The sequence below is a fragment of the Pipistrellus kuhlii genome, unplaced genomic scaffold (assembly GCF_014108245.1).
Source record: "Pipistrellus kuhlii isolate mPipKuh1 unplaced genomic scaffold, mPipKuh1.p scaffold_m20_p_5, whole genome shotgun sequence".
Taxonomy (NCBI): domain Eukaryota; kingdom Metazoa; phylum Chordata; class Mammalia; order Chiroptera; family Vespertilionidae; genus Pipistrellus; species Pipistrellus kuhlii.
In genome coordinates this window covers 17104577-17131182 of record NW_023425551.1, presented here as the reverse complement: position 1 = coordinate 17131182, position 26606 = coordinate 17104577, and the positions used below count along the sequence as shown (strand labels likewise).

Genomic DNA, 26606 nt, shown 5'->3' with positions numbered 1-26606 from the left:
AATAATAAACCATACCTATTTGTAGTTTAAAAACTAATGGACTAAAATGCTCTGATCAAAAAGCATATGATAAATTAATGGATAAAAACAAAACAAACAAACAAACAAAAAATAAGCAAGACCCACCCATCTACTGCATACACAAGACTCACTTCAGATCAAATGAAAGACACATACTGAAAATGAAGATATGGAAAATATATTCCACATAAATACAAATGAAAAGAAAGCTGGAATAGCAATATTCATATCAGACAAGTTGGACATTAAAACAAAGACATAAAAAGAGACAAAAAGAAGACTATTACATATAATCAAAGGGTCAAAAGATATAATATTCATAAATATCTATGCACCCAATATAGGAGGACTAAATATACAAGGCATATATTAACAGACATAAAGAGAGAAATTGAAATTTTTACAATAACAGTAGGAGACTTTAACACCCACATTATATATAATGAAAGGACAGGTACCATAAGCATAATTACTGGAACAACCACTTGACCAGTCTCCATGAGGTGCATTGACCACCTCTTGGTCCCCTCCCCCTCGCCCCCATGAGTAGAGGGTCATGGTGGCGGGCAGGGTGCTCATGGCTCATGGTGGCAGGTGGTGGACAGGGTGGTGAGTGGTGGCAAGCAGAGGTGAGCTGTGTGTGCATGATTTCATGCACTGGGCTTCTAGTACAATAAGAAATAGAAAATCCAGGCAAAAATTCAATATGAAAACAATTACCTTAAACATCATATGAGAAGATGCTCAACATTATTAATCATCAGGAAAATGCAAATCAAAAGTACAGTGAGATATGTCAGAAGGCTATTATCAAAAGTCAACAAATAAGTGTAAGAATGTGGAGTAAAGGGAACTCTAGTGCACAGTTGGTGTGATCGTAAAATTGTTGCAGCCACTCTGGAAGGCAGTAGAAAGGTTCATCAAGCAATTAAAAATAGGATTACTGTACAATTCAGAAATGCCAATTTTGACTTTTTACCAGGAGGAAACAAAATGCTAATTCGGCCCTAGCCAATTTGGCTCAATGGACAGAGTGTTGGCCTGTGGACCAAAGGGTCCCCAGTTGGATTCTGGTCAAGGGCATGTAGTGGGTTGCAGGCTGTTCCCTGGCCTGGGCCTTGGTTCAGGCTCATACAGGAGGCAGCCAATTGATGTGTTTCTTTCACATCTATGTTTTTCTGTCTTTCCCTTTCTCTTCTACTCTCTCTAAAAATCAGTGGAAAAAATATCCTTGGATGAAGATTAAAACAAACAAACAAACAAACAAACAAACCAATTCAAATATATAAAAGCACCCCTAGTTCACTGCAGCATCACTTATAATAGGCAAGAAATGAAAGCCACCTAGATGTCCAACCATAGATTAATTGATAAAGAAGTGGTGCCTATATACAATGGAATATGACTTAGCCATAAAAATGTATGACATTTTATCATCTGCAACAACAATATAGATGGGCCTAGAGGATATGGTCCAGAGTGAAATAAGTCAGACAGAAAAAGACAAATACCATATAATTTCACTTATACATGTAATCTAAAAAAAGAAAACAAAACATAAACAATCTTAGTGATGCAAAAAATGAACTGATCGCTGCTAAAGGAATGCAAGATTGGGGAAGAGGAGTGAAAAATGTAAAGGGTTGAATAACAGAGACAAAATTCTAGTTATAAAATACATAAACCACAGGGGTGTAGTATACAACAGAGAGAATATAGTGTCAATAATACAACAGTAACTTTGATCAATAAACTTATTATGGTATTCACATCATAAGGTATATAAATGTCAAAGCACTATATTGTACACCTGAAACTAATACAGTATTGTATGCTTTAATTTAAAAAAATTAAAAAATTAAAAAATTCTTTTAAACAAATCTCCTGAGAGGTGTGTGCTTTATTGAGTAACTATATGGGTTGGAAATCACGAACATAAATATAAGTCTATGATCTACTACCTAGAAAAAGTTATTGGGCTTGTGTGTAGATGGTTTTCCAAATATCTTCTCAGTTTATAGGGCTCACTCAATAACACCGAGTGTCTCCCATAGACAGGCATTCTTTACTCCCTTCCCTTTTATGCCAAGACATTCTGTATCTTTATGAGGTTACTCAACCCATTCACTTTGAGCGCAAGGAAGTTAGCACCTGCCACGAGGGATCAGAATGTGAAATGTGATGAGAGAGCCCTGTGATAAGAGCCTGACCTTAGCAAACAAAAATAAACCCTCCAAGAAAAAAAGATGAAGAAAAATGCCATAATATACAACATACAGTATTGTGTGGCTCTTGACACAAGCAATGAAAGTCCTGCTCCACAGGAAGCTGTGGCCGAGGCTGTGTGCGATTCACGAGCAGCGATGCCAGAAGACGTCAGGGAACTCCCCCGTTGCCCCAACCGTATGACACTATAACATGATAGTCCCCATTTAAAAAAAGTCAACCAGCCATCTTAGTGATAGGAACCTGGGCCCCACTTCTCATCTGGCATAATACTTCATGGAGCAGGTCCAAACAATGCAGGGCCCTTGAAATCAGCAGGAGCTCAGCACTCTGGTCCCTGCCAAAGTGCAACATGAGAATTGGGGCTGGTATAAATATTCATTGGGAAGTTACGGCCAACCTCCTCGCGCTGTGTGCTTAGTGCAACTCAAAACTGCTCCACCTGGTCCCTTCTGGCTCCCTCATGTCTACCAGGGGCTGGCAGCTGGAAGGCAGGCTGAGCCTTACGTCTTTCAATGTGCTGTCGCACCAGAGGGACAGGCAGGAGGGATGACAATGCATATGCTCAGATTCAATTACAGGACTGTCTTTTTCCCAGGTGGGAGGCAACACTGACTGTAGAGAATTCAATGCTTCCCTCTGTGCAGGTCCCTTAGGAGATGGTTGGTGGTTTGCAAATGCTGGCTGGGGGTGTGGAATAAAGCACTATGGTCGGCCCACATCACAAAACTCTTGGCGAAAAGTATCAAGCAAATTGAATAATTGTTAGGTCTACATGCAATCTTTAGTTTTCTCTTGTTTTCCCAAGTAAAATCATTCTGTAATTTCTGCCTGCAAAATACGAACAGCTGCCCATAAGTTCTGAAATAAGGGGCCATGTAGCCTATATGATATAGGATGGAAGTTTTGAGATCTCTGTCAGAGGAATCTCATTAATTTACATGTGACAAAAATTAGAAGTGTCTCAACCATTACCATTTAAGGGGAACACACAGGTTCTGAATTTAAAGCCTTGAACAGTTCCTAAAAGCTTGACAAAAATACATACAGATTAATCTTTTCTTTATAATAAAATGGTCTACTGTAATTAATTTTAAAGACACTAATCACAATCTGTTATAATTTGTTGGTGCTGAAGGGGGATGGTGGGCTTTATATTCTGCCTGCTACAAAGCAGGAGTCACTCAATACAAAAGTGAGGCTGCATGCAGAATAGTCAACTAGCATTAACTGGATTACCTCTCTACAAATAGTTACCATGCTAGAAATTACAAAAATGTTCTATTTTTAGTCCCCAAATAAATGATTTGATGCCTCAGTGGACTATAACATTGAAGATGTCTCATAAGTACAAACAACTAAAATATAAGTAAGATTATTCTCTGTTTTCAAATATTTCTGAAATCTTCCTTCTCTGTGGGATATATATATATATATATATATATATATATATATATATACTATATTTCCCCCTTTAAGTGATGATGAGCTCCCAAAGAAGATTGACATGTTGATTAAGTTTATAGAACTAGTCACCAGAAGAGCTTTCATCAGAACTTGATTAGGAGACACTTAGACTTTAAAACATCAAATTGCTGTTTGTAAAACAACCCTTCTCACTACTTTTCCCTCCTAGCTGCTATATTATCATTATTATTTCTTTCAAAACCCAGATTCTTTAAACTTGTGTTAAAGCTTCATATCCTCTTTCTTACCTCACAGAAACCCTATCTCCACTTCAATCAGTATCCATGAAGTCTATCTGGAGTCACCTTCTAATTACTAATTTAATTGGCTTCTTTTGTTTTTTATTTCTTTAACTCTTACTTTGACTCTCTTTAGCCCCTGATAATGTTAATGACTTCTTAAACTTTCTTCCTCCTAGACTGACTTAATATTTCTATAGTGGCCCTAGCTGCCTGGTTATGCATTTTCCATTTTCCATTTCCTTCTACCTAAAGAATCATGATTTTTTGTTTAGGTATTCATCTCTAGCCAACAAAGTTCAGCATCTTAAGAAAAACTAAATCCACCTTCAGCTCTGGGAGATGGAGGCCTAATTCCTTTCCCCAAGTTCGTGACTATTTCAGGAATCATTAGGTATCATATTTGTGCCAGTGGAACACAAGAAGGACTTTGTTGGAGACTAGTGGCAAGTTCTTCTCCACTCTTTTAGGAGAGCTTCCTGAGCCAAACTGCTTCTTCAGCCAGTTGTGAAGAGAGAATGTGTAGTTCTGATTTCCACAACTAGTTATTCTATTCCCAAAGAAACAGAATTAGGACAAATCCAAACAGTGGATGGCAGAGCAGAAGAAGACAAAGGAAGCTGGTTTCTTGAGGAGGTTATTGAGCTCCCTGATCAGCCACTACCCCTGCCATTCTACCTCTGGAATTCCAGTTATGTGGACCAATAAATTACCTTATTGTTTAAAGCTAAGTGAGTCAGCTTCTCTATTACTTGCACTTGAAACCATTTTCACTGATACAACTCCTCTTTCCTGGTTTCTTGACGTCACATCTGGCCGTTAAATTTCAGTCTTTATGTGTCATTCTTGTCCTCTTAACCTTTTGATGCCTGTAATCTGCACCTCAGTCCTCATCTCATTTCACTCAGGTAAGCGTCCTTTTGGGGAATTTCCACACAAGCTTATGTCATCAACATTGTTGATCAATTCAAAATCCATCCTCATTCTCCTATATCTTTTAAGCAGTAGGTCTTATCTACAATTCTATATTATTCAGACCCTCAAATGTTTTTCACAGATTCTTCTAACATTGTAAGTCCACAGCGAAGCTCATCATCATTCCTTTCATGCCCACTCATACTCTTATCTCTAACTATACTATGAAACTGGTCAATCAAATCAGGTTTGAAGCCCTCAATCGTAACAGAATTCATCAAATACTTTCAGTGCTTTTGCCTAAATAAATTCCAAAATATTCATTCCTTTTCATCCTCATCACTACTTAAATTAAGTCTTCATAGTTCATCACCTAAACTTTTCCTACCTGCTATGCTTCACTCAGACTCTTAGCAGCCAATTCTCTTTTAAACGCACACCAACAAGAAGATGCTCTATAACTGTATCTCAATAAATAAACAACTTTCTGGTTGCTGTTTTTTCTTTTCTTTTTTCCCCCCTGCAAATCCTCCTTCAGAGAATAGTAAGAATTATTTTTCTCAAATGTAACTGGGACTTTGTCACTCCCTTCTTAAATATTTAAGTTCAAAATTTAAATACTACATTTAGATAAATGAACACAGTGATCTGCTAGTCCTGTTATTCCACTTTAAAAAATCCATCAAGCCTGGCTAGTGTGGTTCAGTGGTTGAGTGTCAACCTATGAACCAGGAGGTTACAATTTGATTCTTGGTCAGGGCACATGCCTGGGTTATGGGCTTGATCCCCAAAAGGGTGTGTGTGTGAGGTAGCCAATCAATGATTCTCTTTCATCATTGATGTTTCTTTCTCTCTCTCCCTCTCCCATCCTCTCTCTAAAATCAATAAAAATATGTTAAAAAATTACCTCTAAAATATCACATTGTTTAAAATTCAGAACTCACACACATTTATTCATATTTCCTTCAGTTTTTAAAAAATTGTTACTTATTGATTTTGAGAGAGAGATCAATTTGCTATGCCACTCATCCATGCATTCATTGTTTGCTTCTTGTATGTGCCCTGACCAGGGATCAAACCCACAACTGTGGTGTATCAGGACCATGCTCTAACCTAGGGGTGTCGAACTCAATCAGAGAAGGGGCCAAAATCTAAAATCCAGCCTAAATCGCGGGCCGAATGGTTTACTGAACAGTCATAAACTGTCATTGTGATGGAAACGCAGCGGAGTGCAGTGATGACAGCGTGGTACGGGCCACATTGCAAGGCCTGGCGGGACGGATTTGGCCCGTGGACCTTGTGTTTGACACATGTGCTCTAACCAATAGAACTACCCAGCCAGGGCTCATAGTGCCTTTCTGAAGAAAAGAATATTTGAAACTCCATCATGTAGTAGACATTTTCATTCCTTTATTTATTTACTTATTTGACAAATATTTGGGTGCTTACTAAGCCCTTAGTTTTCCTTTATGAACAAAACTAGAGGCTTGATGCATGAAATTCATGCAAGGGGCTTGGTCATCACAGCCACAGCTGCTTGCCTAGGCCCTCACAGCCCTGACTTCATTCAGAAGGTGGTCTGGAAGTTTGTTTGGCTGTCTGATCTAATTAGCATATTATGCTTTTATTTTATAGATGGATAAAAATTCTCTGCTTTTGTGGAGCTTATAGCCTTTTGTGGAGTAGGGGAGAAGAATACAGTCCCTTGTATTTTAACTACTATTTACTTTGAAATATTTTGCAATGAGTTATCTTACCTATTTATAAGACTGTCTACAATGCAGTTAGAATCTGGGTGCTAAGAGATGAGAAACACCAACAGAGTCCATAGGAGATGTGGCTCGGTCACACTGGTGCAACTTCAGACAGACATAAATTATTAGCAGAATTCAGACAGATGGAGGTGAGAGGACAGGGTATTCTGGTGAGAAGATAAACTTGAGCCCTGGAACACAAGCTGGAATGAACATAGCTTGGCATGGGGAAGTGGGAAGAACAGGCTGGCGAGAATGGAGAATGTGTGTTGAGGAACAGAAAAAAGCTGGATTGCTAGAGTAGCTAGAGCTTTTTGAAAGCCAGGCAGTAGAATCTGAAAGGGGAGTAATACAATTTAAGCAGTCTTACAGGAGATTAGCTAATCTGCATCAGTATGGTTTAGAAAAGAGGGAGAATTTAGTGGCATAGGCTGGTTAGGAAACTAAAGCAACAATTCAAACAGGAGATTGAGCAGTTTTTGACTAAAATGGTGATGAGAAGATTGAAAACAAGTGAAAAACATCAAACATATTTTAGCTGAAAAATTATAACTTGATCAGATATTTAAGTCATACATTAATCTATTCCTGTGCATTGAGCACCACAATTTGAGTTATCATATTTATCGAGCATCCTCCATATTTATTGAGCACCTCCTTGGCAATTGCCATGGTACCATTTACTAGAGTCAAAGGTAAAAGGGTCATGACCTGCACACTCTGTGGCAATAGACATTGGTAGCACCGATGAGAAGTGACTAACTTTGCTGGATTTTGTCTGAGTGTGTGTACAGGTGTGCAGAGGGACAAAGAAGGCTTCCAAACAGTTGAGTCATTGTGCCTGGTCAGAATTGGTGACAGATTCCAGAAGATGGAAAGATAGGTGTATTCAAAGGCACAGAAGTGGGACAGAACATTGTGTTCAGGAACCCGCAGGTAGTTAAATATTTTTGCATCAGAAAGGTTAGGAGGCAGGTGGTGTAAAGCCTAGAGCCTCTTGATTTGTGCTGAGGACCCGGAATTGTAACCTGCAGGCAGGAGGAGCTAATGAAGTCCTGAAAGCAATGCAGCAGCATGGTCAAAATGACATTTTAGAAAAGTACATGTGATGACCATGTACTAGTAACTTCAAGAGGGGAAGGAAAAAGAGTCTGGGAGGCAGGCTGGGAGAAACCGACATTCTGAGGAAGGAGATGGGTAGAGACCACACTAAAGCATGATAGGGGAAATGGACCAACATTTGTAGGAAGCCGAGGTACCAGAACCTGGAAACAGATTAGACATGAAGAGAGGGAGACTCGGGTGAAGGACAGAACAAAAGACAAACAAAGGAGGAGACTTTTCAGTTAAAGACAAGTGATGGAATGCTTTGAAGGATAGACTTCAAAGGAAGCAGTGCCGGATGCCCTGATATGTGGGTAAAAGACTATTACTGACTTCAGTTCAGTTCAACTGCTCCATGCTCTTTAACTTCTTAGGTTCACTTGCTTTGTATTCCTAATTAGCTCTCAGATCTACCAACAAATACCTAGTGTTTCATCATATAATTATCACTGAACACCTATACATGCCAGACACTGTCCTAGGCTCTGATTTATAGCAGGGATTATTTCACGTTCAATGTTTTGCATATGAGAAGATTTATGGATATACACATTGGGCAAAAGTAGATTTACAGTTGTGAGCATGCAAAAACAGTTTATTCTTGTATTATTTATTAATTATTATATAATTTACCACATGAACAACTATAAACCTACTTGTGTTCCACTGTATGTATGTATGTATGTAATATATATATATATATATATATATATATATATATATATTACCCTAAAAAAGTTTAAATGGTCAATTAATTTAATAACTGGAATACACATGTCCATCAAGAGGTAAATGGACAAACTGTGGTACTGCCACCCAGTAGAATACTGCTCAGTAATGTAAAGGAATGACCCATTGAAAGATGCTTATGACAGAGAGGATTCTGAAAATCAGTAGAAAGGGAGACCCATGGTTGCCAGGAAATGGGGATAAGGAGAGTGGAGAGAAGACAAATTGTTAAGAGGCAGAAAGAAACTTTGGGGATGATGGAAAAGTCTCTATTGATTATAGTGATGCTTCCATGGTGTAGCACATTTCAAAACATCAAATTGAATGCCTTAAATCTCTCCATAGAGCTATTTTAAAAACAAAACTAACAGGCAGCTTTACGTGGTAGGTTATGCATTTAAATTTATTTGGATTTTTTTACATTTTAAATATGATGTTATAAAACCATTTTGCCTTTATAATAAGATGCATTTTAAAAATTATAAAAAGTATACTAGCCAGGTACTCAACTACTCTTCTAATAACTGGGGAGCTGCAACTTTAAAGGACAATGAAATACTATATCACACCCACTTAGCAAATGTTATAAAATCATATAAAGTCAACTACTAGCTAAATGTGGTAAGATGGGTAATTCCTACACTTCTATTGAGAATGTAAATTGGTACAGCTAATTAGGAAAGCAATACTGCAAATATCTAGTAAAGTTGAAAATGTACTTATATTACTATGATTGCAGAACAAGTTTTCAATTTTCCGTCATTCCAGGATTTGGTGTCATTCTAAAGTGCTGGCATAGATTTATGTGTGTATATTTTGTGTAAACATTGGTATTTCAGACTCTCCTAGATTTCTCCCCATCCTCCTCTCCTTTTCCCTCTTCCTTCTCCTCTGATTTCTCACTGCAAACCCTCTAGTCATTTCACTACTCTTGGAAACCCCTTGCCTCTTAGTATCTTACTTTCTCTTCCCCATTCCAACCTCCCTATCCCATGCATATTTATGCCCCCATCCCTCCTCTGAAAAAAAAGAAAAAAGAAAAGGCTGAGCAGGAATCAGAAGTGCCACTTTAAAAACACACATCTCTCCTCTGAGTGGGAACTGTCAGTGGGCAAGGTGGCACTGGAGGAGCTAATGGAGGAGGGAAGAAAAATATATAAGGTGGGTAGGAAGAGGCCACGGTGTCAAGTAAACACACCAGGAAGGTATTGAAGCCCTTACAGGGCCAGCCAGGGTGGAGGTGGCAATCCCAAGGGCATTCTTGCTGGAGGTAACTAAGCACCCAGAAAACTGCAAAGCCAACAGTAGTAAGGGAACTAGTTTATAATTTTATAATTTATAGCCCTTAATTTTTAATTGAGATGCTTTAGATGTTTAGTGTCACAACATGTTTTTATTGAGTTTGTACATCCTGAAATTTTAAAACACTATTACTAACATTTTTGTTACAGGGTAAATGCTGGCATGCTGATGTTGACATTTGTCAAAATAAAACCTATGCATTAACACCATGCATTAACACCCATATTCCTCTTTTCCTTTCAACTCTACAAAAAAGTTTTCCATATCATTTTTTGTAAGAGGAAACAATTAGACACATGTAAATGTCCATCTAGAAAAAATGCACACACACACACACACATATATATGTATGTATAATAGAATATTATATAATTTCATAATCAATGAGCTAGAACTACATGTATTAATACAGATAAATATAAAAAATATAACCTTAAAGAAAAAAAAAAAAACAAGCCACAGAACTATGCATATTGTTTTATATTCGCATGGAGTTAAACATAGGCTAACAGATATTATAGTTTTCTAAATTTATAAAGTATTGTGCATTCATCAGAATAATAACTTCTAAATTCAAGATAGTACTTTTCTGAAGTAGAAAGGAGACAGGTATCTCAGAGGAGTACACAAGGTCCTTCAAAACTGTCTGTAGTGTTTATTTTATGATCCAAAGTGATATAAACTAATGTCAAGATCTCATCTAGATAGAAGGTGGGTACTAATGTTTACAAGTGAATAAAAAAAATAAAAGTTTTGTTTCCTTTCAAACCAAAAGGAGTAGTAACAAAAACCACGTAGACATAGGACACCTCCAAACAGCCATTATAATAAAAAATAGTGAGCTGATCAGTTCCAACAGAGGTAATCAGGCTGACAAATTTCCCTTCCAAATTCACAGCCCATCTCTGATTTTATGAATAATAGGAATGTATTCTGATTAAGCTGATCATGTAAAGAGTTTGGCTCTTAGTAATGTGAAGGTTCTTCCAGGAAAACATATAAAGCTGAGCTGCTCTTATTTGAATTCAGCTTTAAGCAAAAACAATAAACATGGTTTCAATCCTTTCCCATAATTTGATGCCCAAATTCAATAAGCTCTGAACTCTGCAATTCAATTCCTCTTAGCGTCACCTCCAAGGGAGGTAGAGATTTGGGACTTCCACAGAAAGACTGCCTAAACACAAAGACACTAAAGAACCTCTAGGCCGCTCTTGAGGACCCAAGCAAAATAAAAGCTATTGTAACCAAATCAATGTTAGGCATGTGGAATAAATTCAAAACATTATGGCTTGTCGCAAGCTCACTGTATTAAACCTCATCTTAAATGAGATGTTACTTGATTTATTTAGATTCCTTGGCATGTTTGGGTTCATGTGTTGGCAGTGGGAGCAGCTCTTCTTCCTGAGAATTCTTGGATGGAAGAGCTGAGCTAATTTGAATGACATTTATTTTGGAATAGACTCCAGGTGCATTTATATGTAATCAGCATGTGGTAGGAACAGCAGTAGTTCTTTCTGCTGAGCACATCTGCCCAGGGGGAAAAGCAGGGGCTCACTTTGACCTGCCTCCAGCATGACTGGGCTGTCTCTCCCCTTGTCCTCTCTGGAGAGGAGGTGTGTCTAACAGGGAGCCAAGTGGAAGGGAAAAGGAAGCAAGGTTTTTGGTTTTTTTTTTGTTTTGTTTTTTTTTTTAAAGGCGTCTGCATCTCCTTATCTGCAGAGAAACCTGACTTGGAGGGCAGGCTGTAGTCACAGGAGTAAGTGAGAAGAAAAGTGAGCCAGATAAAAAGGCTATTAAATAGTGGCCTATTCTGTGTCAAGTGTGCAGCTCTTTCTTGAATGAACTGCAGAGCCTACTCGTTTTGCATCGAATTGAGTGTCAGAGTTTAGAGAGCTGCTTGTCAGATTCCACAGGCTATGCCGTCCCCAGCATTAACCCTGGCAGATTATGCAGAGCTCAAACTGCAGGCGCGCAGGAGGGTTAGCTTCTCAGCCCACAGTCACCTACGGGGACACAAGTTTGGCAGCGCTGGTTTTTCTCATGCTTACACAAGTGCTGAAGTTCTCAAGGTCATCGAGGTCATCCCTCCTTCAAACATTGTTTTAACAAATGGTCAACTCAAGAACCTGCTTTTAGAGTTCTATTTTAGAAGTCCAAGTGGCCTGGCAGGAAGAATGGCACGTCTGGAAGGCCTGGGCTCTAGGCCTAGCCCTGCTCTTTCCCAGAGGCGTGACATGATGGAGACTCAACTGAGTCTTCATGTGTAGAATCAGGAAGGTAACCAAGGAAGGTGGAGTAAAGATGATAGAGCATAGGTTTGGGAAGATTCTTTTAAATTTGTAACTTCTATTCAAATGCAAGATATTATTTGTAATAATGGCGAAAATAACCATCAGAAGAGAGAGACCTTATGTTTACAAAGTACCCCTTCTTTCTAAAGTTTTTATCTAACACTGGGATGATCATAATATACTATCAGCTGTGACTATGAGGGATGCTGAGTACATGTTCATGGACTTCCTAACGAAAATTAATGCATGAATGAATTTATGGCCACACACCCCCAAAAAAAGAATGTCTCTTAAATTATGGATAATTCCTACACACTAAGTTATGAGTAATTTTTTGGTGAAATTCCAGGGAGGAGAACTACAGATCATACCAGAGCTTTCCTTCACAGTTACCCGCCCAGATACAACCCCACAGCTTTTCTCCTATGACAGCTCACCTCAGAATGTATTCCCAATATTTATATTTATGCTATTTCCCCCACTTACACACTACACAGGACCCCGAGTGGAAATAATAACATGAAACAACCTTTCTGATTTCTCAGATATGAGACATTTCATTCATTCATTCAAAGTCTTTTACGATGCCCACTGTGTGGTAGGCACTCTAAAAACAAGATGAAGATGTGCTTGTCCTGCTTAATGAGATCCCACCTACTCAGACTGTCATGGCTCATACACTGTTGGAATATACTGTACTCCTTTCCAGTATACCTAAATCCTCTCGTTTTGGGCAGTAAGATGTTTGAGTCTTCTCTTTCCATGGGGTGGGGGGGAGTGGGGGGGGGGTGGTGAGTTGTCCTAGAAGAAACAGTATTTGTGGTGTTGCTTTTCATGTCATAGTTATTTTCATATAGGGTGAGATTATTTCATTCCCTCACAAATAACTTATCTGAAATCTTCATCTGAGGCACATTTAGAGGATGGCAAGTTTTGTGAGCTAGAATTCATTTCCTTCAAGAGTTTAGAGTTTAGTTAGGAAGGCAAAGCATAATGATAACACATGAAAAGACAATAACAGAAAGATATTGTAAAGGAAGGCACAGCAATGACATACAGATAATATGTGTTCTGGGGGTCCCAAGACATAAGGCTAGGGATATGTCACAAAGGAGAAACTTTGATACATCACTAAGGACTTGCAATGGGAAATTAGTCAAATGCAAATGAAATGTTTCCATTGTGATATAGGACCAACAACATTCAGGGAAGCACATGCCCTAACTGTCGGGTTTAAGTGATCAGACTCTCAAACCTCAGAGGGAAAGTAAGGGAGGATGGGGGTAAGGGGATGAGATCAACCAAAGGACTTGTATGCATACATATGGGCCTAGCCAGTGGCCATGGAAAACTGGAGTCGGGGGGAGGGGTATATCTAGGGAGGGGTTTGAGATTGGAATGGGGGAATAAGGACAATTATGTGAGACCATAATCAATTAAAAAAAAAAAAAAAAGGCAGGGTGACATTCCCTAACTGTTGAGTGTAAAGCAGGGTGGCATACTGGTTCATGAGTTTATGTAAATGGAAATCATACTACTGGGCATTTATCTCTCCCAGTCTCTATCCCTTCTCCTTCATTTGTAAGCTACTAAAGTCACATCAGGAATTAAAGAATCCGAGGAACTACAGGAAGGAATCTTGAAACACCACTGCATAATTCCACCCTCTATAACAAAAAGGAAAGTTTATCCCATGCCCTATAAGTGGATGTAATTAGACAGTGTAACAGTGGCCCAGAGACAAGAGAGAAAAAGCAGAGAATTATATCACTCTATTTACATTTATCATCACAAGGAACAGAATGCCATGACAGTCTTCACCAGTTTAGAAATTATTGCTCATAGTTTCTCTATTTTCATATTTCAAAGAACAAATTATACAACATTCTAACCTGAAAATGCCAACATTATAAACTTTATAAAATCATAATCTATCATTAGACCTATGATTATTATAAAATTGGTTAATCTACTTATAGAGATTAGTTACACCCTTTACATAGTTAATCTGTCTAAAATAAAAAGTACTTCTGTTAAACAAAAATTTAAATTCATGTTTCAGACTTTATACAACATACCTATGTACTCTTATCAATTTTGAAAGGTATATTTGAAATTTATTGGGAATAAGCATGAATAGTTTATATTTCTGTGTGTATATTCAATGTATGTGCATTTATATATCTACGAATATATTTCAATGTTAAATTCCACAGTTAAAAAAAGCCCACAGTATTATGGCAATAATAACTTTCATTAATCATGCATTTAACAAATATTCTTAAGCAATTAGCATATGCCAGGTGTTTGCTGGGCACTGCGGAGGAAGAGGTTTGTAAGACATCTAAGAGTCTAGCACACACATAACAAAGCCCACAGCTGTCACATCTTCTGTGTGAAAAATGTGAGCTATTACTCTAGCAGAGACTTGCAATCAAACTCCCAGAATGCAGTCAATCATGACATGAACTTTACAGATTTTTGCTAGTTAGTACATAGGTTCAAAATTTTATTGCTTTCCTAAACTGCTAAATGATGCAAAGCTACAGTAGGAAAATGAAAGGCCACAAACAAAACTAATGCCACCGTCATAGTCATCAAACACCCGGGAAAACAGTAAAGCCAAAACACATCTGGAAAATTGGAGAAGAGGTGTGGGGTATGTTTTCTGAGCAGGAATGCTATGCATTGCATACAATACAGGGATTGAAGCACATATCAGGTTTAAAAAGCAACCATGGCTAAATAAATAAATATATATGTTTATTATATGTTTTGGGTAATTAAAATCTATAGAAAGATCCAGGCTTTAATTCCAGAAGCTTGTCTTCAAGTCCCAGTTTTCAACTAGTCACACTAGTTTGTAATTTTAGACAAACACTGAACCTCTTGAAGCCTTACTCCTGGCTGTATAGTAGGAACAATATCCCACAATTAGATATTTATAAAACAAATGTTTTGGTTGTTGTTTTCTTTTTTATGAGTAAATATGCCTGGTAATGAATATCCAATATAGAGTGTATCTGTGACATGTATAAATATACTCGCATATGTACATAAAGTCCTTATTCATATAGAATGTACAAATATGATTCAACCATCGCAAGTCCTCTGAGTTTATCTTGAAAACAGGCCTATATTCATCTTTTATTTCTTAGTCCCATTTACTATATCCTAATCCAGGTCCTCTCTCTGTCTCAAATCTGAATCACTAAAATACCAACCAGATTTAGTTGCTTTCACTTTTATTTCTTACCTATCTACCAATTGACCCATCTTCCTAAAAGATGGTTTTCCTTTCCTATTTGGGTACCAAATAGCTTATAGAACAAAGTGGAAAGAGAAATAAAAGTCTAGTAAATAAAGATTTTAAAGTTCTCCACAATAAGGGAAAACATACAACCATTTGGGAATGTATACAAGGAATTATTCACCAACTCTTGGAGGTACAGTTTCTTTGGCAAAGTTTCTTTGACAAAAAGAACTTCATTTCTTTAATACGAGCTTTCTCCTTTCTTTCCTTCTAATTCAAACTGACTCATCCAGCACACCAACTCACCTGTCTCCTTCTCCCTTACACTTCACTCCCTAATAATTTAGCCCTCAGTACAATGAGGTTCTGCTCAGCATCAAATAATCCAAATATTAGTCACCATGACTAATGTTTCCCCTATATAACCCCCATCCCCTGGCAGCTCACCTGTGACTCCAGGCATAGCACCACTTCCTCAATTAATTAAATCTTAGTTTCTAGGCTGCAAGCTTTTATTTGTGTCTTATTGGCTGTGATACACACAGGCAAGTTGACCCCCTTAGTCCGTTAACAGTAATTAGCAGAGAAAATCACAAGGTACATTCTAAAACTTAAAGAGGAGCTAAGCAAAGAAAGGTAAGGCCATTCAGGCAGAGTTGGGGTTACATGTAAAAGCCCAAAGTTGGGGTGAGCATTAAGAGCCTGCAGAATACAAGGAACAAAGAAAGAAAAGATGGTAGTGGGAGGTCTGTAGGCACCAGATCATGAGAAACCTCACATGACTGGTGAAGAGGATTAGTATTGCAGGCAATGGGGAGCAACCAGTGATTTAAGCAAGGAAATGTTCATTGCATTCTCTGGGTGATCATAACATGTCTATGTCCAGCTCTGTAAAAATTCACAAAACCGAACATTTATAGTGTGTGCACCTTTTTGCATGTGTTTTACGCTTCAAAAACTAAATTTAAAAACTGCCCAACTGAAAAATACACACCATTTTTACTTCTGAAAATAGCAAAAGTTAAACAAAAACGTTAATGCTTAATGTTAGCACGTATAAGACATGAACTCCTATGCCTTGCTGGTGTGACTTTAATGTGGCATAAACTTAGTGGAAAACTAACTGGCAAAATGTTTCAGGAGCTTTAATATATTCATGGTCTTTGTCCTAGAATTCCATTTCTAGAAGTTCTCTATAAGAATATCAGAAATATGAGGAGACTTATACAAAAATATATTCAATGAATTATTTATGAGAGGAAACTCTGAAAGGAACAGAAATGTCCCCAAAGAGGAAAATGATTACATAAACAGTTATATCCTGTGATGTGATAATTATGCAAATAATTTTCAATTATAAGGTGAAATGCTCATAATACAATGTAGAATTAAAAAAAAACCCAGAAAGATAAAAAAAATGAATATATAGTATTATTCTAAATATATATATATTTAAAATATACCAAAATGTGGTTATCTCTGGGTAGAATCATGTAAAAAAATAAGTTTTTTATTTTCTAGGTTTTCTAAAAATAGTATGTGATATTTAGTTGATTACAGATAAAAATATCATCCTGGTGTTACTTTTCTATTGACTTTTCTCATGGAGTTTCATATTTATTTAACAACACAAGCAACTACTGCGTTCTGCTTCATAAGAACTATATTAACTATTTGACTCAAAACTGTCTGAAGGCAGGTGTATTTTATTTCAAATACTGCACTGCTATTTTGATCTTCTCTCACCTCCCTTCCCCTTCTCCCATGACTCAAGGCTGAAGGAGATAAAACCCAACAAAGAAGAGGGTGAATCAACACTTGGGGTAATTATTTAATTTACCCACTGGGAACCAGAGCTACGTTTGAAGTGGGCAGCCAGGTGACCACAGAGGAGAGGAAAGCCAGGTCAACAGGAAGTACTGTGGCTGCATGAGAGAGTAGGGAGCCTTCAAGGGGGGAGGAGGCAACCATGACAGATAGAAGAAATGAAGATCTTAGGCCAACAAAAAAAATATGGATGATTTTTTCCCTCTAAGGAGCCTCTTCATAGCCAAATTGTAACTTTTGCTTTTAAAATTGCTATTTTTTAATGTTAGATGTTAATTTTTGAAAAGTTTGTGACTGAATAGTAATTGCCCAATGTCTTTAATTAAACTGGATTTACACTAAGTTAAATAATACTGTTTTAAATAATGTGTTTTTTTCTCTGTCTCTCTTAGTTTTCATACCCTGTTGTTCACTCTAAATTTTTTTTTAATTTTTAAAAAAATATATTTTATTGATTTTTTACAGAGAAGAAGAGAAAGGGATAGAGAGTTAGAAACATCGATGAGAGAGAATCATCAACTAGCTGCCTCCTGCACACTCCCCACTGGGGATGTGTCCGCAACCAAAGTACATGCCCTTGCCCAGAACCAGGGACCTTTCAGTCTGCAGCCTGATCCTCTATTCACTGAGTCAAACCAGTGCCGGCGATTCATTCTAAAATTTAAATCAAATTTGGAGAAAAAGCAGCATATAATGCATATTTAAGAAACATCATCAACACATCCCTATTTAAAAAATATGTATTTTTTAACATGAGTTCATTTTACTCATATTATGTTCAACAGTAAGCTTTCTAAAATGATAACTTATCCATTCTTTTAGGCAAGTCCACTATCCAATTGACATTTTACTCTCACCTCATTAAATTAATGAAGTAGATGTGATCAACAAATGTAGGTAGTACACAGAATGCTAGCATCATGATCTAACTTTATATCCATATCCAATTTGTTTTCACAAATATTAGCAAATTTGCTATGTTAAATGTTTAATAAATATGAGTTGGTTGTAGTTGTATTTGAGATGTTTTAAAAGCCTAGCTGCCTTCCTACTTTATTTTTAGTCCATTCAAATGACTGTGAAAGAAGTAAATGTAAATTTCAATGCTTTAATTTTGGTTGGGAGGAGTAGATGCTTCCAAATGATCCTGCCAATTCAGCCCTGAGCATCTTCTTTGCCATCAGTATCCAAGCCTTTTCCATGTGACATGGCAGTTATAGACCCAGAACCTAAGGACCACTGACTTGTTTTCACTTGTAGTAAAATCCACACTGGAACAAGGGTTATCCATGATTCAAGTCTAGTTAGGAGAAGGTGAGCTCTTTCTTCACTACTTAAAAAGGACCTGATATTACTCTCTACTCAAAACGACCATGTGGCTCCATGAGCCCCAACAAAAATAGCCTTAAGCTACTGCACAGTTAAAGCCAAATTTAATCCTAAATCCCATACAAATGAGAACATACTCTAAATTTGATGACTACGTGGGTAGACAATACATAATAACTAACATTCACTGAGGGCTCAGTTTATGCCAGGCACTATCCTAAAAGCTTGGGGGTATAAACTTAACCCTCCCAGATATATGTTATGTAGGTACTGTCATGTTCACCTCATGTTTGGGTAGGTGAACTGAGGCACAAAGAGGTTAAGTAACTTATCTGGCGCTCTACACGTAGTAAGTTTCCAGGTTTCAAGTTAAGTCAGATTGGTTCCAGAATCTACAGTCTCTACCACACATTTTACTAGGTTGCCTTTATAGGAATAACTTAATTTTTTTCTCTGATGAAATTCATTCAATCTTATGTGTAGATTCTAGAAAGCGGACAAAGAATTTTTTAAAAAAAACTTCTGCACAAATCAGTTAGGAGGACAAGACCATGCAGACAGTCCATCTGCAATGTAACCACATAAAAAGGTTTCCCCGGAAATTCAAGCCCATTAACAAAGGTGCCTGGTGAGATCTCAAGGAGCTAGATGCAGCCTTTGAGGAGGAATATCTCCCTTAACTCCTCACCGGAACCTTCTGCTGGGCATTCACCAAGATAAGCAGGAGGAGGGATGGTCTGCTTATTATGCAAATGGCCCAAATGTAAAATGGGTGACGTTTCAGTAAGAATCCTTGAATTTTTAGTAATAAATGTTCTTTGGAAAAATCCAAACTATAGCACCAACAATAAAAGAAGTTCTATTAAAGTATGGCATTATGGTTCTGGGAATATTTGCATAATTAGATAAATTAAAGCTTTTTAATCCCCTTTTCATGTTTAGTTCTTAATATAGGCCAGATTGGTGGTGGTGGTGGTGGTGGTGTGTGTGTGTGTGTGTGTATTTGTGTGTGTGTGTGTGTGTGTGTGTGTGTGTGTGTGTGTGTTTCCTACTTCAAATCCTCCAAAGAATGCTAGAGGAAACCAGGCAACCAAAACATGCAGCTTTTGATTTTCTGGCATTCTACCATTTAGAAAATTGACTTGAACTGCATGACAGATAGTGGTCTAGGAATTTAAGAAATATGAGTTTGGTATTTAAGAAATACCTTTATGAGAAAGCTGAAAAATGGAAAACAGCAGCAGTCTTCTGAAAAAGAAAATCAGTAACAAACATAGAAGCCCTGCGTTGGATATGAATCTACACAGGATTCACTATTCAATTTACAAATTTCTATGAGGCTCAAGTTAATTGAATTTAAGAGACTAAAACCACTAGAGCTGGGAAGATTTATGATTGCATTTTATCTGTGGCATCAGGGGTCTTCAGATGATTCCAGAGTCAGGGGAGCTGGCACCCTGTGAGCTGCTTCAGTTAAACCTGCTGCAATGTGAAGCCCCTGGAGGTAGCACTGTGTGTTGCAGGCTCTTACAGCAATGCAGGCAGTGAGCAAGGACAAAAAAGAGTTTGGAGTTCCTGGGTCCTGTATCCTTCTACCCCTCACCTCCATTCAATATAGAATCCAATCTTTTACCAATTTAAGAAACACTAACAAACCCAAGACTAACTAGAATGATCTAAATAAACCTCTCGAAAGGAATGCCTTTCATTCATTGAAAAAACGTGGAGACTCTGTTACTTCCTAGCAGTGTAGGTTGATAAACCCATGTGAGAATATGTAGTTGATAAAACTGAATTAGCATTTAAACAACTAATTTAGCTCAATTGACATGTTTTAATTACTCCTTTCCCTAACAACAACAACAACAACAAAAAAGTGATTACAAAGTTTGTTTCTCTTTCTTCCTAAATTCAAAGACATAGTGTATTGTACTGAGATTATACCAATGGCTATAGGCAAAATGCACTAAAGGGAAACACCAACAATGCATCTGAAAGTTAAAAGTCAAACAAGCAATTAACCTTCCAACCTATAAAAAAAAGCAATGCTATAAATGTGATTTCTCTAGTCAGCTATTCTTTGTAATTAAAATAATAACAGTGTATCTGGAAGTTATATGTTTTGTCAAAGTATAAAAATAGGTTTTATATGACTTGTTAGCAGGTTACAACTTGAAAATATATAAAGGTTATACAGTTTAACTGATATATATGAGCTATGTAACCTATATGATATACATTGGGATTTAATTGAAAACAACAGAGGATTTTTAAGAAGAACATCATGAGAAATTTTAGGACATTTTAAAAAAGAAGATTCACAAAACATATACTGGGCCCTTGCCAGGTAGTCAGCTGGTTAATGCCTCATCTTGATACATCAAGGTTGTGGGTTTGATATCTGGTCGAAAATCAACCAAGAATACATGAATATGTGGAACAACAAATCTCAATTTCTCTCTTTCTACCTCCCTTCCTCCCTCATTCCTTTTCCCTTCCTCTCTCTATCTCAAATCAATAAATAAAAATTTTAAAAATAAAATAAACATATACTGGTTCAAAGGCTTTCCAAAAGGAAAGCTGACCAAAGTTTTCCTTTCCGGCCTTACCTTCCACACCTGCTTACACTTATCTTAGTATGTGAGTTACAAAGCAGACATGCCCACATTTATGCCACTGCATATGATGTTCTGTTTGCATGGATGCCTCCCAAAGGGCAGCTAGATATCATTTCTTCCAGGAGATCCTGACCTTTCTCTTTCTCCTTATTTGACCAATTAACAGTCATTTTTTATAGATTGTCTACAATCTATTTTGTGTCATTACCTGTGTATACGTTCTCTCTCCTATTAGCCTCTTTAGGGCAAGAATTCCATCTAATAGATTCCTAATTCCTTTCAATACCTACGACAGAACCTGGCCTATACTAAATACTGAGTAATTAAGTGCACTAAAGCAATGAAAGAAAATGATAAAATTTGATAGTCTAATATATAAATACCAGAGGCCCAGTGCATGAAAATTCATGCATTGGAGGGGGGGTCCCTCAGCCAGGCTTGCCCCCTTTCACAATCCGGAAAAGAGGAAGAGAGAGGAAGGAGAAGAATAGAGAGAAACATTGTTGAGTGAGAAACATCGGTCAGCTGCCTCATGCACCTACGGGGTATTGAGCCTGTAACCTGGGCATGTGCCCTGACTAGGAATTGAATCAGTGATCTCTTGGTTCATGAGTTGATGCTCAACCACTGAGCCACACCAGCTGGGCAATGTGCCTGTTTTAATATAAATTAATTAAAATTAGAAATTTAATTGTTCAGTTGCACTCTCCACAGTTCAAACATTCAATAACCATATGTAACTATTGGCCATTACACTGGAAAGCATACATCATAGAACATTTCTATTACAGATAATTACATTGCATAGCACTGCTTTACAGAGAAATCAAAATGATCCTCTCAAAAACAAAGGCAGATTATTCAAATTGACCCTTAGCTCACAGTCTTCCAATAACTTTCCAGCTCATTCAAAAGTAAATAGTAAAACCCTTACAATGTCCTTAAATGAACTGCCTATCTACCCCACCCCAACCCCCACCATGTCACCTACCAGGCTCTCCTATTCTCACTGTTCTTTGGCTGGCTATAATATTCCTAAAATAAAGCAAACATACTCTTACCTCAGGACCTCTGCACATGCACTTATCTGTGCCTAGAATTCTTCTCTCAGGTATTCCATGGACTTAGCCTCTCACAAAAGGTTTCTCTGTAGCATAAGTGCTCTTTGACAGCATTTACCCACAACAAAACTCCTTTCAAAATTGGAGTCAATCCTCAAGCTCTGCTGCTTTAGCAACTAAATTTATGTAATATTCTGAATCTGTTCTTGTCATTTCAACTATCTTCACAGCATCCTCACCAGGAGTATTATTATTAACCATCTTAATAAACCACTTTCTTTGCTCATCCGTAAAAAACTCCTCATCCATTAAAGTTTTATAAGATTTTACCAATTCAGTCACACCTCCAGGTTCCAATTCTACTTCCAGTTACTTGGCATTTCCATCACATTTTTAATTACTGCCTCCACTAAAGTTTTAAGCCTCTCAAAGTCATCCATGAAGGTTGAAATCATCTTCTTCCAAACTTCAGTATATTGATATATTAAACTCTTCCCATGAATCAAAAATGTTCTTAATCACATATAGAATGATAAATCCTTCCCAGAAGTTTTTCATTTGCTTTGCCCAGATCCATCAAAGGAATCACTGACTATGGCAGCAATAGCCATACAAGTTGCATTTCTTAATAAGTCTTGACAGTTGAAATTACCATAGGCTTCAGAATGGGTGTTGTGTTAGCAGACATGAAAACAACATCAATCTATTCTCCATCTCCAAGCCCTTGGATGACCATTGCCAATGAACAGTAATATTTTGAAAGGAATAGTTTTTCTGATCAATAGGTCTCAAAAGTGGGCTTCAAATATTCAGAAAACCATGTTGTAAACATATGCGCTGTCATTTGGGCTTTGTTGTTCCATGTACAGAGCATGGGTTCAGCAGAATTTTTAAGGGCCCTACAATTGTCAGAATGATCATTGGCTTCAACTTAATGTCACCAGCTACATTAGGTCCTAACTAGAGAGCCAGTCCTTTGAAGCTTTGAAGCCAGGTATTGATTTCTCTCCAGCTATGAAGGTCCTAGATGGCATCTTCTTCCAATCTAAGACTGTTTCATCTATATTGATAATCCGTTGTTTAATGCTGCCACCTTCATGAATTATGTTAGCTAGATCTTTTGGATAACTTGCTGTTGCTGTTTCCCCTTGTACTTTTATGTTATGGAGACAACTTTCTCAAAGTTATCCATGAAGTTTTCTTTAAACTTCATGAACCAATCTCTGTTAGCTTCATATGTTTTCTCTTCAGCTTCTTCACTTCATTCAGCCTTCATGGAACTTATTCAATATGAGAGTTGGGGCCTTGCTCTGGATTCAGGTTTGGCTTAAAGAAAATATTGCAACTGGTTCGATCTTCTATCCAGACAACTACAACTTTTTTCATATCAGCAATAAGGCCATTTCTCCTTCTTATCATTCATGCCTTCCTCACTAAGTTAATCATTTATAGCTTTTGATTTCAAGTGAGAGATGTGCCACTCTTTTTAAAAATATATATATTTTTTTATTCATTTTTTACAGAGAGGAAGAGAGAGGGATAGAGAGTTACAAACATCGATGAGAGAGAAACATTGGTCAGCTGCCTCTTGCACACCCCTTACTGGGAATGTGCCCACAACCAAGGTACATGCCCTTGACTGAAATAGAATCTAGGATCCTTTAGTCCACAGGCCAATGCTCTATCCATTGAGCCAAACCAGATAGGGCAAGATGTGGCACACTGCCTTTCACTTGAACACTTACAGGCCTTTGTAGGGTTATTAATTGGCCTAATTTCAAAAATGTTGTTTCAGGGAATAGGGAGGTCTGAGGAAAGGAAGAAACATGGGGGAACAGTGGGCCTTGGTAGAGCAGCCAGAACACAAACAACATTTATCAATGAAATGTTCTATCCTATATGAGTGTGGTTCCTGGAGCCCCAAAACAATTACAATAGTAACATAAGATCACTGACTACAGATCACCATGACAAACATAATAATAACAAAAAAGTTTGAAATATTGCAACAAGTACAAACATGTTATACAGACACCACGTAAACAAATGCTATTAGAAAAATGGCACCCACAGATTTGCTAGAGGCAGGGTTGTCACAAGCCTTCACTTTGTAAAAAATAAAAATAAAATAAAAAATCTGTAAAGTACAATAAATCTAATTCCAATAAAATGAGGCATGCCTGTGCTGTCTTTTCCAAAGAAGCACAGTGACTGGGAAAAATGAAGCTTTTCAATAAATACTGGCTGACTGAAAGTGAATGAATCAATGGAATGAAGTTATTCATCGCTTCAGTAACTAGGGATCTTATCTGCTCTCCTTGCATCACTAAATAACATCAGAATTAGAAAAGAGACACTGGGCTTTATATTTTCCATCCAATCTGTCTCTTGGTAGCAATGCTCACTTTGACTTTTATAAAGAGAACTGAGGAAGCAGTCCAAAGACAACAAGAGTTTAAATTCCCTAGATATTTTAATAAAAATACATGTTAGAAAAAGATATCTCTCAGTTCTGAAGTAGCTTATTTCTTTCATAAGAGATAGTCTAAATTGTGAATGTGCAGATATAGGACTATAATTCACTTAAACTTGAATACATTTTTAAAAAATAGTCTCAATCATGAAAAATAAATATTGCTTGAGATAAAGAAAAATGCTTAAAGTATAATCTTGCTTAATAAACAATTTCATCAAATTGTATATTGAATTAATAGTACACTCTATGTGCTATTCTGGACTTAAAGATGACAGAATAAAACTTATTTTCTCTCTTTATTTAAAAAAAAGGCATTTAAAGGAAAACAGAAATATTATTTATTTTATATGGCTATGCCATCTAAAACACTACTACTTCTATCAAGCCTCTAGGAGTTAAAGCTTATAAAAATATCAATAAAGCAAGATAGATAGTTATTTCAAAGTTTTCATCCTCTATCAGGTCAATTTCTCTTTTTCTATATAAACAAATCAAGATGGTCTGCAAGAAGCTTGATATTTTTAAGCTCTTCTGTTTGTAGAATCCCAGAATCCTGTTTACCTTCAGGTGCACTAAAACCACATGTATTTTTATTTAACAAAATACTTTATTTTTCCTTTGCTATTTGACCTGCACAATATTAATATGAATTTTTTACATAACTGCATAAACACAACAGAAATAATAAAAATAGCATTTGATGTTATTCTAAATGCTAAATTAGCTTACTTAATTCAGTCTTCACAATGACTCTAGAAGGTAGGCACTATTGTTATTATTATTATTATTTTAAAATATATTTTATTGATTTTTTTACAGAGGAAGAGAGAGGAATAGAGAGATAGAAACATCGATGAGAGAGAATCATTGATCAGCTGCCTCCTGCATACCCCCAACTGGGGATGTGCCCGCAACCAAGGTACATGCCCTTGACCGTAATTGGACCTGGGGCCTTTCAGTCCGCAGGCCGATGCTCTATCCACTGAGCAAAGCTGGTTTTGGCAACTGTTATTATTTATCCCCATGGTGAAACGTAAAAAAATGGAGGCACTGCAAAGCGAAGAGAAGGGTCCCAGATGGTAGAGCAAATGCTGAGAAGCTGGGATGCCACCCTAGACCAGTCTGTCTGCAGGCCCCCTTTCTTCACCGCTGTGCAATGCCATTTCTCAAGCGCTCAGCAGAAGGTGTATATTATTAGTGCTACTATTTTCACAGTTAATGGAAGTAAAATAACAGTTCTGTAACCCATGCTCCTCAGTGATTCTTACTTTTCCTGTTCCCTGTTGTCCTGTGTTTTATTTCTCCATAGACATGAGATTTTATTATATTTGCAGAAGGATTTATTCTATTATTATTTGGGGTTTAGATTCTAATCCTGCTGGCTAAATACATATCTAGCATAATCCTAATCATTATCGCCCGAGCTCATATATAAAGACCATACTTAGTGATGGTTCAGGATTTTTACCACAAGGGATTAATAAAGAACATCTCCTTGCCATGTCTGACAGCTTTACATTGCTCTGCTCCCTGAATTGCTGAACTAGACAGAGGCAAGCATACGATTCCCAGTTGCAGTAAACATACTTATCATGCTGCATCAAAATGAATTTGCTCAGGGGAAAATGGACTAGGTTATACATATTTCAACATTTGTTTGAATTTAAGATTCTGGATACTTAACTGGATTCTCACTTTGGAATGCTTCATATAATACTGTGTTATTTTATGAGTGCTACCTTTTTAGGAATCTGACAGGGAAAAATAAAATATTTTGCTAAGCAATAAAAAAAAAGGCAGGTGTATTTGGAGAGTCAATTTCTAAATAATGGGCAAATAATTACATAATATAGATAGGATAATAAGAGCTTGCCACTCTATAATTTAACAGATGTATTGAATAGTTGTCCCTAACATGGTATTTAGTGGAAGTTTTAAGAATTGCCATTAGACAGCCTTTGGGGCCATTATGCGATCTGTTAGGTATGCTTGCT

The 26606-nt window shown here is 37.1% G+C and overlaps 1 protein-coding gene across 6 annotated transcripts in view; it reads right to left on the bottom strand.

The window, feature by feature from the left end:
• The window catches only part of EYA4 (EYA transcriptional coactivator and phosphatase 4), a 228475-nt gene that overhangs the window by 60952 nt on the left and 140917 nt on the right, over positions 1-26606 (bottom strand). The gene's annotated exons all lie outside the window — the stretch shown is intronic.